This window comes from Rhinopithecus roxellana, chromosome 22 (assembly GCF_007565055.1).
Source record: "Rhinopithecus roxellana isolate Shanxi Qingling chromosome 22, ASM756505v1, whole genome shotgun sequence".
In the NCBI taxonomy this organism is placed as follows: Eukaryota; Metazoa; Chordata; class Mammalia; order Primates; family Cercopithecidae; genus Rhinopithecus; species Rhinopithecus roxellana.
The window spans coordinates 3,199,911-3,216,755 of record NC_044570.1 but is presented as its reverse complement, the minus strand read 5'-3'; the positions used below and the strand labels follow the sequence as shown (position 1 = coordinate 3,216,755).

The window sequence follows — 16,845 nt, the reverse complement described above, 5'->3', positions numbered from 1 at the left end:
CAGTGGTTAAGTATATTGCCTGTATATTTAAATTATGGCCACATTCACAAAGGAAAACCGATATAATAAAAAGTGAACATGAAAACAACGGCGCCCTAGCTCTCTGTCCCACAACTTACCCACCGGTCAGACATGGCCGACGGTAAAGGGAAGAATCCTCAAGAAACAGACAATGAGTTTACAAAAACGCATTTCTTAATAACACTAGCAATTTCTTTCCCTACTGTCTCTTCCCATAATTCACCACCAACATATAGAAAACCCATCTCTGTTTACAGACAACATCCAGAAACCTCGCTGTCTTTGTGTTTTTGACTAGAGACCAACCTGAGCAGAGAAACAGAAAATAAAGATGCTTTTGAGTAGGACAAACAGTGAGGATGGCTTCAGGATGACAGTTGCCCTACTGCGGTAAGATCCCACATCCGGACTTTTCTGGCCAAGGACGCCAGAAGTGCCAGAACAGATCCCCTTCCACCGACTCTCTCAGGTCTAGGCAAATACAGTCTCCCACTACCATGCTTCCTCCCTGAGGATGCTATATTCCCAGGAGCATTCCTAAGGCCTTCTAGTCCAGTGCCGTGGGCACACTGGAGGCCAGCAGCCAGGGATGCTCATTGATGGCCTGTGTGGAGGCTGTTGTGCACTGCCTTGGAGACTCAGAGGCTCCCACAAGTATAGCTGCAGCCACGATGCCTGCTGTCAGGGTTCTACAAGACCAGGACTTCGGCCTTTTGCTCCTAGACTCCTCTACACAGGTAACCCTGTAGTGGCCCAGGGCCCCAAGGGGAGTGCAGTGGGCTGTAGGCCCTGCAGGGCTTCCCAACAACACTGGGTCCACATAGGTGTAGCACAGGATTGTCAGCAGGGGAGGCCCATGGGTCTTCAGGGAGCAGCCCCCAGTGGTCAGCTGTCAAGGTTGTGTGGGATGGGAAGAGTAGGCCCTGATCTGTGGGAGCTCTGGAGCTTCCTCCTGTGGTCAGCCATGAGGCAGAAGAGGGACTTAGGAGAGCAGTGGGAGGGGGCGACCTTGGGGGAGGAGGCAGTCTTGTGGCAGGAGGCGGTGCTAGTGGTGGACAACCTAATGGTGTTGGTCCAGGTGGTGGCCAGGGAGGAGGCCAACACCAAGTGGCAGAAAAGGATCAGAGGGCACCGTCTGGCCCTGGCTCCAACCAGCAATGGACTCTCTAAACATCCTTCTCTTGGAGCTGGGCTCCGTGAACACCCCAAACCCCAGGGCATACCCTGCTTTGGGGAATGAGCCTTAGCCTTGCAGCCGCCCTTTAGGGACGACTGGTAGCTGGGGGTGGGTGATAGGCATCCCAAGGAGGGGTGGCGCATGGCCAGCCCAGAGGCACAGGGGGTTAGTCAGAACACAGGGGATGGAGGACAGGAGGGAATCCAAGGCCATGCTCCTATAGATGTGAGGGCAGCTTGCCTGTAGGTGCTGTCAGAACATGTGGTAGGGATGGGGAGAAAAGATCATCACTAACAAGGGAGGATAAGGGGGCCAAGGACTCTTCGTGCATAGCAGAATTCTGAAGGGCACTTTTCTTTTGGAAAGTCACTGGAGGAAGAAGAGTCTGCATGCCCATGCCAGCCATTAAACCATCCCCACTCCCCATGCCTGTTTCCAGCAGGTTCACCCCCAAAACCAAAGGTTCACATCCATAAGTTGCCTTGGATCATAAAGCATGAAGAATTACACGTCAGGCCGTGGAGACCAGGCCTGAGGAATAGGTCGGGTTTCTGACTTAGGTTGATGTACACCAAGGGGTGTCTCGGCAGGACAGCTGAGAAGAAGAAAACATGCTTCACCCCAGCTAGCAGGCCACCTCAGCCCGTCTAGATGAAATGGTCACTTTGATTCTCTCTGTGTTCTCCTTCTTAGTCAGTTAGGTGGAGGAACTCAGCCATTCCAGGTACCGGTAGCAGGATGAAGTTTTCCTCTTGTCACATTTACTTCTACATTGAAGTGAACATTAAGGAATATCGTCTTGGCATCCTTGGAAAGGAGTGCCTCCTGGCATGGTAGAGGAGACAGTATGTGGAAGGGTATGCCTGGACCTGTAGCTTAATTCCATATAGTACTACCTGAGGGAGTTACAGCGGGAACAGAGAGGAGGCCAGGTTTGGGGGTTGAGAGCCCTGTGGGTGCTGAAGCTGGGACACACACAGAGAACACAAAGCTCAGAGAAGAGACTGCCGTAAGCAAACCCAGGCCATCCATGGGCTGAGGGAGAAAGGTTCACCAGGGAACTGTAACATCAACAATTCAGGATTATGGAACCTTAAGCTGCCTAAGAGGCATAAGTGGCTAAGTTCAGTGGGAGAGAAGCAAGTCTCAATAGATAGCTGCTTCATCATCCCTTGCTGGCTCCCTTCTCTGCCCTGAGGTCTGCTACAACCTAAGGGTGAGTTTGGTTTCAAATAGGGCCCTCTCATCCTCTATGCAGATGTCCATCCCAGGCCTGTCTACGTTTATGTGCTCCCACAATAGCTCTCCCAGGCCCATCACATACTTTGTGATGACCCCAGGCTTTCTCAACATGCTCTCTCCCATCTGCCGTCATCACTCATACATGGCATGCCCAGCAATACAGGCCACTGCACAGGGAATCTGGATGACCATACTGGGCTCACAGTGGGGAGGAAATTGAAGAGATGGCCAAGTGTCAGGGGACCTTCTGTGTGTGTCCAGGGAGGGAATCTGGTTGGGCATTAAGTCCCACTTAAGTATTGATGTGAACACCAGTGTCTCTTGTCCCTGAACCTGTGCCTGCAGTCACAAGGATTAAATGACATTCACAACAATACTACCTAAGTGATCTACAGATTCTATGCAAACCCTGTGAAAATATCAACGACCCATTCCTCATACAAATACAATATGAAAATCCTACAATTTCTGTGAAATCGAAGATTATCCTGAAGATCCAGAGCAAACCAGTAAAACGCACAAAGCTGTAGTCATCAAACTACTTAACTTCAAAATATACTGCAAGGTTTTACTTACCAAAATAGCATAGCACTATGGGAAAAGAAGAGAAATGAGCTAAATAAAAACAACAGGGGCACAGAACTAAGCCACTTCTTTTGCTTCTCACGACCTATTCCCAAAGAAGCAAGAATGGTTGATGCAAAATCAAGTCTGTTCTATAAACTAGGTGAAGAAGAACTTTGATATGTACGTAAAGGATTTTAAAATTAGATTATTTTCGCCAGGAGCAGTGTCTCACTCGTGTAATTGCAGCACTTTGGGAGGCCAAGGTGGGTGGATCACCTGAAGTCAGGAGTTCAAGACCAGGCTGCCCAACACGGCAAAACTCTGTCTCTATGAGAAATACAAAAAAGGAGGAGGACGAAGCTCCAAGACAATGGTGTGGGTAATGATGTTCTCAAAGTGACTGCAAAAGCACAGGAAAAAATATGAAAAATAGAGAATGGGGTTATATCAAACCAAAGTGCTTCACAAGAACACAGGAAACTAAACAGAGGGAGGAGACATCCTACAGGACGGGAGAAATTATTGGATCACCATACGTCTTATAATGGGTGATTATTTACAGAACGTAAGGAACTCAAACAACTAAATAGCATGAAAATGGGCTAATCACGTAAATACTCATTTGTTTAAGTAAGGCATACAGTTGCCCAGCAGGCATACTACGAAGTCCTCATCATCCCTAATCCATAATGCAAATCCAAATCAAATCCACCGTGAAACGTCATCTCACTTCAGTCAGAATAGCTATTGTCCAAAACACAAAAGAAACACATTTCTGGTGAGGATGCAGAGAACAGGATATACATGCACCCTTTTGGTGAGAATGTAAATTAGTGCAGGACTTACACAGAGTTTTATGTCGAATTAAGTGTGAAGAGTCCTCAGAAATCTGCAAGCAAAACTACCCACCATATGCTCCAGCAATATGAATAGCAGGGCAGAATCATTTGTTTCGTGCCCTTCTTTCTAGCATATTTCCTGAGTAAACATTATTTCCTGACTCCCTATGTTTGAGACTCATTTTCCTTAATGGGATTTTTACCACTTGACTGGTATTTCTGGAATTTTCTCTCTATCATTATGTCTACATCTATGTCAAGGTCTGTTTCTACATGTCTATTTCTATCTCTCTTGTCTGTCCGTGTCTCTGTGTCTCTATTTCTGTCTCTGTCTCTATATCTCTCTAACTCTATCCTTATCTCAATTGAAGCTGTTTGACACCTCTTTGCACTTTATTTGGATTCTTGCTTATGCCATGTGAATCTCTTAGTAAACTAAAACCCATCTTTTTGAACCCTGGTGGATTTAGGCTTTGCTAAATAGACATCCTGGATTTTGGAAGCTTTTACAAGGATAATTTAAAATCTCAGTGATCTTTGAGAAACTTAGTATCTCCCTGCACTTGTGAATCTTTCACATCTTCCTTCCTCTTACTCATGCTCCTTACCTGTCCTTTTACTAACTTTTATCTTCCATTTATCTCCCTTGAATACTTTGACATATCGTACTTCAAACCTCTCATCATCCATCCTTCTTCTATCTACCACTAAACAAGCCTTCTTCTTTCTAGTTAAACCTCTCAACCCACTATAGGGATGAGAAATTTACACTTTCTAAATCAGTGACTCTTGAGGGACTCACGGATCATCCCCACCCTCCAAAAAATTATCTGACTGAGGTGGAAAAGAAAAATGACTAATTAGAAGAGATTGAGTATTTTAACTACCCAGCTTTTGAAGAAATTCAGACTGTCACTGGATGTATCCTATAAGTAAAATGCACTCCTCTATCTCCCTAGATTAAATATTATGGAAAGTAATCTCAGAAAAATTCTTCTTTAACAACACAGGAAAAAAAAAAGGTATTATACCACTTATTGAATAGGTAACCTTGTCTCACTTTTCAGAAGCACAATTTAGATTAAATATAAAGTGAATTTAAACCAGTGAGATTTATATTATTCTAGTGCTTTATTCATGACTAAATTTTAGGAGAGCTATAAAATCTGTTGCTGCTAATTACAATTTTTTCATTTACATTATGTGTGTGTGTGTTATATTTCTACCACTGGATGTTATTACCCAATTAATTTTGAGTATCACTTAAAAGGGTGCTATTCTACTTGGTTTAGAGATAAATGAGCACCATCGTGAATTATATACTCCTAAAAAATCCCAGAAATAGAAGAGCAAGTTCATGACTCATGCAAATATTTAGTAAATAAGATTAGTTTAAAACGGTTTATTGCGCACAGACACATACTAAGAGCTGTTGTTATTGTTAAGTGCATGAATACATTTGTGGGCCAGGCATGGTGGCTTACGGCTGTAATCCCTGCACTTGGGGAGGCCAAGTCAGGTGAATCGTCTGAATTCAGGAGTTTGAGATCAGAGCAGCCTGGCCAGTATGGCAAAATCCAATGTCTACTAGAAATAAAAAGTCAGCCAGGAATGGTGGTGCACACCTGTAATCCCAGCTATCCAGGAGGCTGAGGCAGGGCAATGGCTTTTTCCCAGGAGGCAGGGTTTGCAGTGAGCCAAGATCTCACCATTACACTCCACCCCAGGCAAAACGGGGTGATTCTGTCAGTGAAAAAAGCAAAAACAAAAACAAAAACCAACCAACCAACCAAACAAAAAAACAGAAAGAAAAATAATACATTTGTATTTTTGTTGAATTTACTATTTCACTAATTGAGCTGCATTACGTTCACTGGATATTTAACATTTTATAAACATTTTTATGGCAATAGAGGCATTTCTGCTGTTCAGTAAAAAGTGTTCTTTCTTTTAACAGAACATTATTGGAAAGTGGTTTTATTACCAAGCCTTGTCTGAATATCAAATATATTTAGGAATGATTTCCATAGAATCAGATATAACCAGGCAGAATTAAAACTAAATTTGACTGTGGGGACAATACTTATAAAGCCCGCTGGGGGAATTAGCCTCATAATTGGTAATAGAGTTCCTAGCTTAAAAGATGAGAAAGACAGGTCACTTGTGGGCAAGTTCTAGAATCCACAATATTTGGGGACTTTGAGAGAGGAGGAATTTAACCCAATCTACTAGTTCTGATAAAACAAATACAAAATTAGCCAGGCATGATGGTGTGTACCTACGGTCTTAGTTACTCCGGAGGCTGAGGTGGGAGGACCACTTGAGCCCAGGAAGTTGAGGCTGCAGTGAGCCAGACATTGTCTCTAATTTAAAAAGTAAATAATGAATAAATGAAGAAATAAATAAAGACCTTTGTGGTCAATGATGATTCTTACTGCATTTTGGTAAATAATGACAAAACTAGTAAGATCAGACTTATGTTGTGAACTGCAGAGAGAATTGCGTTTCAGTGGAAAACTATAGAACACCCACATGAGATGTCTTACAAATTTTATTAGTCTACATTTTCAATTCTTGTTTAATTGAATATATAGCTACAACTCTCTAAAGTAAAATTTCAACATTATGTTCCCCTTTCATGATCTGGCATCACTGAAAACTAAAACTGCCAAATTGTCCCCAAATCTTGTAATCTGAAGCTGGATGACTGAGCATCAACATTAAAAAAAAAAAAAAAAATCTTCATGCCATTAATACCTGATGGCAACACTGGAGACACTAAAAACTGCAAACCAGTGAAGTCATTCAATCATCACTGCCATCCTCACTCCACCATCTAAAATATACACATTAAGCTCAACACAGAGGAATGTCAATTGGCTGCCCTCTGGATGGGGAACAAGGCCTTCAATTAGAAATGATTAGGTCAAGAAGACAGCGTCCTCATAAATATTATTAGTACCCTCCTATAAGCAACCCAAGAGTTCCCAAGCCCCTTCTACCATGTATAGACTCAGTAAGATGGCTGTTTAAAATCCACGAAGTGGGCCCTTGCCAGAACACTATATTTGCTGATGCCACCATCTTGGGCATCTCAGGCTCTAAGATTACAAGAAATGTTGGTTATAAACCACCAAGTCCAGGTATTTTCTCATAGCAATCCTAGGGGCCGAAGACTATAAAATGTATTCTATTATTCATTAAAAAGCATAATTTTCCTATGAAAATTAAGGAATAAGGGTTTGCCTCTTATTATATAAAGACTTTTCACCATTTACTCTAACTTGCTGAAACACAGACCCCATCCGAAAGTTGATGAATTGTATCTTACAGGTTATGCTTCTGTTTCCTATTCCTTTAAATCATTATGACAAAATGTGTCATGGAGATAATTTGGGTTCAAAACTCCCAGGGTCAGAGTATCGTAGAAACTTTGTGCTTCTTTGTTGTTGTTGTTGTTATTTGTTTATTTGTTTTCCTGGGTCTCACTTTGTCTCCCAGGCAAAAATGCAGAACAATCACGCTCACTACAGCCTGGTCCTCATGGCCACAAGCAATTCTTCTGCCTCCGTTCAAGGAGCAGGACTGCACAGATACACTACCACATTCAGCAAATTTTTGTCTATTTTATATCGACAAGATTTCTCCGTGTTACCCAGGCTTGTCTCAAACTCCTGAGTTAAAGTGATATGCCTGCCACAGGCTCCCAAAATGCTGGGATTAAAGATCTGAACTTGACATCACAACTTGACAGACACCATTTCTTTTCTTGCCGCTGTGAAGATAGACAAGACTAGGGAGACTTATCTTTTCAATTAACCCTCACAATGCTACATTATAGGTGAAGGAAAACAAAACTTCATAACATAAATAACTTCAAAATCAAAGTTGGTAACTTTTCGTTTAACATTTATGTGTACCCTTTCCCTACAAAAATTGATGATCTTGTCAACATTTTCTCATGAAAATGCTTCCTCCTTGCAGATTATTCTGTTAATTGTAAGAATTACTGACTATAATAATTCTGGAACTGCATATATTCCATTTCTGTAAGTTGTATGTTCAGGAAGCTAAATTGGTTTACTTTTTTGGGTCCTATTCTTTACACTTTTATCACTAGATAATTTCTCGAACCATTAAGCCATCCCACATCTGAACCTTTATTCTGTTGTTTTGTATACTTAATTTTCCAAAAAAGCATAATGTTAAAATATTTCTATTCATATCTTCAATATCTGATAGGCTGAGCATGGTGGCTCATGCTTGTAATCCTCACACTGTGGGAGGCCAAGAGCGGGGGATCAAAATTTTAAGACAAGCCTGGCCAACATGGTGAAATGCTCTCTGCACTAAAAACACAAAATTTTAGCCAGCTGTGGTGGCACACACCTGTATTGCCAGTTACTTGGAATGCTAAGAAAGTGGAATACCTTGAACCCAGAAGGTGGAGGTTCCAGTGAGTCAAGATCAGGTCACTGCACTGCAGCTTAGGTGATAAGGCTAGACTCTATCTCAAAAAAAAAATCTGATAAATTTTCAATCCTTCTCGGTTATTCCTATTGATAAGAATATATTGCTAGTCTGTTGGTTACAACAACCATTGTCGAATATTTCAAGACAATATTAATGTACTTCCCAGAACTAAACACCCATTTTCCACTATTTAAACTAGGAACATTTAATTTCATTAAGCTATCTACTTAGGAAACCTAGCTGGTTCAGTTTTGATTTTGGGGGAAAATATGTTTTCTTTACCATTGTCTCACTTCAGTCACAGAATGCTTCAAGAAGAGTATTCAGTCACAGAAGGCTTCAAGAAGAATACTAAACTCTAGTGTCAACCATATCTAATTATTTCCTTTGACTTCTACTATTCCTCTAAAGTATAAGTGTTTTAGGGTTAGGCAGATAGTTTTGTAGCCTTTCTGAAGACTTCCGAAACTTGACTTCATGATCCATCTACCTAGGTGCCCCAAAGTGCAGGAATTACAGACATGAGCCACCTTGCTGAGCCAAATCTGGTAAGTTTTCAAAAAGAAATACAGACTAATTAGGAAACTTGTGCAGTTTCCAAGGGAGACATCACATATGCCGAATGTTGTGCCTATTTATGTGCAAACCAACAAAGGCAATTTTCTACAAGCAACACAATTTACTCTGCTATTGCATTTGCTTTTGAGCATGTGCAGCAATAAAATCAGGTATTTTGCATTACAAGTATAATTTTATTCTGAAACTTTAATACAGGCATTACACCTAAACCAAAAGTTTTCAAAGAGCATTAAAAATTATGAAATTACTTTGAAAAAATTCTTTTTTATCTGAGTACTTCAAAAACTTCACGGAAGATGTTAGTATCTACTTCTCCACACAAAATCAACCTATTTATTGTAGTGGTACTCAGGTAATTGTGCAGAAACAACAGTTTAATTTTCAGTATGCAAGCAAGGTTTCATATGCAAGAACTATTATTTTAAATATCTGCTTTACTCTCCTTTTTCAGTTTGGCTTCCCCCAAAACCTTTCCTAGAATCCCTGTAACTTGAGCTACCATATGCTTCACAAGGAGCACAGTGCACCCTGTCCACTGAAGGTGGATAGATTTGTTCTTTTCTACCGCCTTGCTCATGACCACTGGAACAGAAATCACCACAGTTTCCTGAGTAATTCTCCCGACTTCTGTCATATCTACCTTGTGTATTATTGTAATCATGGTGACCACATCCACTGAAGTTCATCCGAGGACCTGGAGCAGGTGGTGCACCACGAGAGATTGCTGCAGGGTTGATAAAATAATAGAACTTATGTAGAACTACATTTAAACATTTATACTTGTATCACTAAACCATGAGTCCATTAAAGTATTACTTGGAAATACCTGCTTTCCTTTGCCTCTGTTGACAGGATATTAATTATGACTGAAAGTGGATAGATTTGTTCTTTTCTACCACCTTGCTCACAACCACTGGAACAGAAATCACCACAGTTCCTTGAGTAAGTCAAAATGTTTTATTTAAAAGAAGTGTCAGAGTAGTATTTTGAAGCCCAAGAAAGTCTGTTCTAAAATAAAGGTTGAGTCTCATTTTCTGAAAATAAATTGAAGTTCTAACCTTCATATAAATGCTTTATACTGTTAACAATTCTCAATATTTTCACATTATTACTTTCCTTTGCAATTTTCCTTAATATTTCTTTAAAAGAATGATCTGCTGTATTAAATATAACTCTATAATTTACAAATCACACCTGGACTCTTACAATAACTCTGATATGCATCTCTGTAAGAACATCCATTTGGACGTTCTTAATGATCTCTACCACGGCCATCATGATCACTATATTAAAAAGAAAATTTTAGTGTCACAGCGAACAATTTAAGAGATCTATTGGACAAAACCAGACAATGTTATAGTACCATAGTACTTGTGTTCTCTAGAGGAATGTTCATCCCCGCAAAAACAATCATAATCACAGCAAGCAAAGCCTTCACATCGTGGAGCACAATCCCTGGTGTCTCGGGAACTTGGATGATTTCTGTTTGCAAAAGTTAAAGCAACAAACTTTAAATGAGCAACTTTCAGTATCCAAAACCTAACTGTTTGCAACTTAAAAAAAATAAAGTTCCAGACCTCTAAACAGATATTTCCCCAAATACAAATGCAAATACCCAAAAAGCATGTGGAACAACAGATTCTCATAATTAAGGATTCAGAAATTGCACTTAAAAACCAAAATGAAACACCACACTTCACACACACAGGAATGTCTATAAATAGTAAAAAGCTGGAAATATCAAGTCTTTGAGAGGATGTAGGTAAATTGGAAACCTGAAACAGCGCTTGTTGGAATAGAAAATGGTGCAGCAACTATGGAGACATGTGGTGGGTCCTCAAGAAAACTAACATAATTATCATACAATCAAGCAGTTCCACTCATAGGTACCCAGAATTGAGGAAGTGTACTCAAACTAATATTTGTGCCCAGAAGTACTGTGGTGGAAACAAGCCAAACAAAATAATGGGTTAACGGCTTGTATAAGGAGTGAAGTGCTATGATGTAAATGAACCTTCAGAGCGTCTGGCTGAAGGAAAGAAGACAGAAAAACTCGTGTAGCGTTTGAGCCCATTAAAAGGAAATGCCCAGAACTGCAAGTTCACACACAGAACAGAGATTGGTGTATGGGAAGGAATCCCAGACTGATGGGGGAGGCCCACTCTGTCCTAGGGAGCCTTAGACTGATGGGGGAGGCCCAGCCCTGCTCCAAGGAGGCCCAGACTGATAACCGACTGCCCTACTCTTAGGGAGCCACAGGCTGACAGGGGAGGCACAGCACTACCCTCAAGGAGCCCTACACAGATGAAGGAAGCCTCAAGGAGTACTGGACTGATGCAGGAAGCACAGATCTCAGGGAGCCGCAGACTGATAGGGAAGGCATAGACCTGCCCACAGGGATCTCTAATCACAGGAGACACAGCCCAGAATCAGCTCTGTGGCAGACAGGGTTTCCCACACTTGGAGCCCAGGACATGAGCAGGCGCCCTGAGGTGAGTGCGGGCCCCGGGCAGAGAAGGCAGCAGCCGCCTAGTCCTAAACTCCCCCGTGCCATACCTCAGCCTCATTGTGAAGTCATCGGAGGCACCTGAACTGGATGAGGACGACGGCTTTGGTGACTGGTCCCAGAGTCCAGAGCAGTGGCAGCAGTGAGACGGGGCCAAAGGCGCTTCGGACAACAGAGAGCACCCGGCAATGCAGGAGTCCTAAAGGGGGGCAAGAAGACAGGTGAATGGGGGCCTAGAGGGCTGGTGCTGGGGAGAGCAGGGCTCTCCCTTCAGGCCCCCAACCTGAACCTAAGCAGCCACCCTGTGCTCACCTTTCCAAGCAGTTCCTGAAATGTCCCCATGGCCAGGAAACGGGGAGAAAGGAGGGAAGGGAGGAAGAGGGCGAGAGAGCATGGCGGCTGGCAAGACGCCGTGAGTAAACCTCATTCTGGGGCTCCCCAGGGCCCGGGGGCCCCATCCAGGCAGGGGCCAGGCCGGGTGCTGCCACATCAGCACACAGTTGCGACCGCTTCCTTAATGCAGGGTGAGTGCCCGCCACCGCCGCCCCTTCCTACCTCGGGGCTCATTGATCTCCGTGCCCACGGAGGGGAGCAGGTTTTTCCAGATGTCCATGCTGGAGAGTCAGCCGGGAGAACATACTTCACAGATGTGTGGATGTGCGTGTTCCCGCCTGAACCCAGGCAGGCCCAACAGGGGCTGCTCCCCAGCCCCACCTCGCTACCCCTGCTCAGGGTCCTTGCTGCTCTCAGTCACCTGTGGACACGACACGGCCCACCCCACTCGCCCTGCGTGGCCCAGGCCATCTAAGACCCCAGCCCTGCTCAGGACCTCCTTGCCTTGATTGGGAACAGAGCCCGTAGCTGGGCTGACAGCTCTCGATGGTCAGGGTCTTTCCTGGCCCCTGTGAGGCCCTAAAGCAGCCTGGAGCTCTAGGGACTGGTGTTGCTGAGCCACACTCGTTTGTCCTCCGACAACCAGGCTCCCACTCCCCAAGAGCCATGGTCCTGGCCTGGTGTGTTGCCCAACTCCCCCACCCCACAACCTCAGCCTCAGTCTCTCCATATGTGCTTGGGCATCAGTGGCCCTGCATTTTTGTGATAGGCAGCTCCCTTCTCCCTGGCCTCAGGCTTACGCAGGCATTGCTGCTCCCAGCAGCAGGGGCCACTTTGAGTCTTCCCTAGAGCCGAGCTCTGCGACTGTCACAATACCCCCTGCACCTGCCTGGCCACATGGACCTGCCCCTGAATGGCCCCTCTGAGTGGCTACAAAACCCATAGGCCTCTTCAGGGAGCAGAGCATGAGTCGTGGTCCCAGCATCCTGCTCTCTGGGGACCCCACAAGACTAACTGGGTGGGCACGCAACTGCTAGGTTGGGGCCCAGCTGGAAAGCAGGGGCGTGAACCAAGCCTCTGCCCCTGAGGGACCCTTAGTCTGCAGAGCACTGCCTGGTGTGGAACGGGCAGTTCACAGGGGGTGGGGCATCCCCCAGCGATGGGGCCGAACCCTAACACTAACCCTAACCCTAACCCTAACCCTAACCCTAACCCTAACCCTAACCATAACTCTAACCCTAACCCTAACCCTAACCCTAACCCTAACCCTAACCCTAACCAGCCTCAGGCCCTGACACAGGTGCCCAAGTAGACTGCACTGACTCTGAGGCCCCTGGACCTTCTTTCCCAATGGGCTTGGGTCTCAGACCCCAGGCACTCAACTAGGCTGACTGCCCTCATTTTACAGATGGGGAAACTGAGACTTGGAAATGGGAAGCGGTCAGCCAAGCAATCCAATGGCTCTAGAACGGCTTTGCCACCCTTTCCACCCACAGGACCAGCCTGCACACCTGAGAAAAGGAGGACTGTGACTAAGTCCACCTGGAGGAATTGAGTCTGAGCAAGGAGGGACCAGAACCAGAGGACAATGTCTAGGACAACCTGGGGGCCCCAGGGGCTGAGTAGGAACAGGAGGAGGTGATGGCTCTGCCTCAGAGGGTCTGAGTGCACCCCCACCCCACAGATAAGCCTGCCTTTGCTGTCCACACTCTGTGAGCACTGGGGGACTAGCCCAGAGTGGGTCAGCACCCTACACCTATATATCTTGTAGTCCTTTCTGGTCCCACATTTTCTGAGAGGGCAAGGCTTGGTTACCCTCTTGCAAGATCCGGAGACATTTCCCCAGACTCCTCAGTTCATCACCACCAGCTCCAGAACCGGAGCACCTCAGAGCCATAGAAAACTTCAGGCCCAGGGAAGGGACAGCATTTGTTCCCATAGGTGCTGGGTGGGGCAGGAAAGGTACAAGCAGGAGGTCATCTGGGATGTCTTTTTATTTTTCCCTAGGATCAGAAATGTCAGCAGCCCCCAGAAACTCAGCTCCTTGGTCTTGGAGGGGACCATCGAACAGAGCCACCTCTCCTGAGCACCACCACCAAAGTAGGTCAAGCTGCCAAGACTATCAACCTATCCCTTCTCCAAGACTCATACACAAAAGGCCAATCCCACATGCCAGCCACAGGAAGACCAGGCCTAGACCCGACTTGTGTCTGCTATTCTGCTGTTACCTGGTGCTCAGAAAACTCCTGTGATATAAGGGTTGGAGGTTGGATTGGTGGATTGAGTGTTGGGGAGATGGAGGGTGGGCTTTGCCTCGGCTGCTTCCAGCCCATGTCTCTCTCCACCCTCTGCTCATTGACAGGGCCCAGTCCCTAAACTGCTCCATAGAGAAGAGATCTGTCTGTCTGCCTGTCTGTCAGCCTGCCTGCTTTCTGGGCTCAGATCTTAGGTTTCCCCAAATGGAGGCTGAAAGGAGTCACAAGGTAGAGATCTGGAGACAAAACAGGGCTCTGGGAGAGGCTTGGGCATGTTGGGGGGAGACTTATTGGGAGACATGGGGCCTGACGCCTCTTCTACCCTCCAGTAACAGTGTGGAGAAGTCCCAGCGAGACTTGCCCATTTCCAAGATTGAATAGCGGCCATCGAGTTATGACCTGACTCCCCTCTGCTGCCAGGTCCCTCCTCCATCCTGACACCATTCCCTCAACCAGCCAACATCCTTTCATCCAATCAGTGCTGCATTATTCAAGCAACACCCTATCTAACCAATACTTCTGCATCAAATCAGTGCCCCTCTACCCAACCTATGCTCCCCCATCTAATCATTGTCTCTCCATGTCATCAACACCCCTCCATTCAATCAAAGCTACTCCATCCAAACAATAATCTCCCATCCTATCAATGGTGCTACACCCAATTAATGTTCCTTTGTACAACCAATGCTCCTGCAACCAATACTCCTCCAATTATTCAGTGTTCCTCCATTCAATCAATGCCCCCTGTTGGAACAATACTCCACCATCTAATCAACGCTCCCCCATCAAATCTATGCTCTTTCATCCTATCAATGCTCCTGTATCCAGCCAATACTCCTCAAGTCAACCAATGCCCCCTTATCCAACCAGTGCTCATTAATCCAATCAATGTCCCTCCATCCAATCAAGATTTCTCCATCCATCCACCACTACTCCATACAATCAATGCCTCTGCATCCAATCAATGCCCCTTTACCCAATCAATGTCCCTGCCATCCAATCAATTCTCCTCCGTCCATGAATGCTTCTCCATCTGACCAATACCCCTCCATCCAACCAATACTCGACTATCCAGTTAATGGCTCTCCATGTAAACAGTGACCCTCCATTCAATCAATCAGTACCTCTCCATCCAATCATTGCTTCTTCATTCAACCAATACTCCTACATTCAAACCACGTCCCTGCATCCAATCAATATTCCTTTATCCATCAACTCCCTTCAATCCAACCAATACACCTTCATCCAATCAGTACTCCTATTCATTCAGTGCTCCTCCATTCAAACACTATCAATTCCCCTCCATCCAAACACTATTCCTCCAGGAAACAAAACAACTTCGTCCAATCAGTGCCCCCTCTATCCAATAATGCCTTGCCATCCAATCAATGGCCTTCTATCAATTTCCCTCCCTCCAGACATTATGCCTCCATCTAAAAAAAATAATTTCACCCAGTCAATGTCTCTGCTTCCAATCAGTGTCCTTCTATTCAACCAATACTTCTTTATCTAATCAGGTCATCTCCATATAACCAGTATCCTTCCATCCAACAAATACTCCTCTATAAATCAGTGCCCCTTCATCTACCCAGTGCCCCTCCATCCACCCAGTACTCACTTATCCAATAACCACGTCTCTATGTCACCAGTTTTCCTCCATTCCATCAGTTCACTTCTGTTCAGTTAATGATCCTACATCCATATGTTACTCCTTCACCCAATCAACAACCTTCCGATTCAACCGATACTTCCGATTTCAATTAACCCCCCTTCAACCAACCAATATTCTTCCATCCAACCAGTACTCCTCCATCCAAACAATGTTCCTCTATCCAACTAACACCCTTCTATCAAGCCAATATTTCTCCACCCAATTAATGCATCTCCATGCAACCAGTAATCCTCCATCCTATCAATGCTCCTGTATCCTATCTATATTCCTCCATCCAATCAATACTCCTTGAATCATTCACTCCTCCTCCATCTAGTCAATACCATTGCATCCTACCAGTGCCCCTGCATCCAACCAATACTCCTTCTTCTAATCAGTGTTGTTGCATGCAGTCAGTGCTCCTTCATTGAACCAACATGGCTCTAACCAACCAATACTACTTCATTCAATCAGTGCCCCTCCATCTAACAAATACTCCCTCATATAATCAGGACCCCTCTATCCAATTAATATTTTTTCATCTATCAATGCCTTTCTATACAACCAGTGCTCCTCCATCTAATCAATCCTCCCCCATCCAACCAATACTTTGCAATGTAACCGCTATCCCTCCATCCACTCAGTGCCCCTCCATTGAAACACACGGTCCCCCAACTTTACCCCATGAGCAACTTGGAGGCAGACCCACATCTGTCCTGTGTGCCGTCATCTCCCTGCTGCTCTTCAGGACAGGAAAGTGTCTCACAATTCCATCCAATGAATGAAGGCGCATCTTTTCAGTGATCCCCACTTTACGGCTGCATTGAGAAAGTGCTCCCAGGGAAAATACAAAGACAAAGCAGAGGGTTGCCCGGTGTGTCCCTCTGATGTGTCTGCAGTGGTTGTCCACTAAGGTAACTCTGATGGTTTACCTCCTCTGTGTCTGGCTGGACCCCCAAGCTAGCCTGCCAGGCCTCCAGAGAGCATGGCTTTGGCCTGTACCAGCAGTCGGTGGGAGACAGGTGAGGTGCAGGTTCAGCCTGTATTCAAGACTGTGTCCTGCAATATAAGGTCCCCTCCAGGGGCAAGGCTGGGCTGCAGAGCCAGTGCCTGGGAGTTTAGCAGCAGGCCAGGTTTCCTTGTTAAGGCAAGCATAGTACTGTCCAGCATGAAGGTGTGTAGACAGAACACTGAGAAATTGC

The 16,845-nt window shown here is 45.0% G+C and overlaps 1 pseudogene; it reads left to right on the top strand.

Moving 5' to 3' along the window:
- Window positions 1–692: 692 nt before the first annotated feature.
- LOC104656848 overlaps window positions 693–16,845 on the top strand; it is a 180,008-nt pseudogene continuing 163,855 nt past the window's right edge.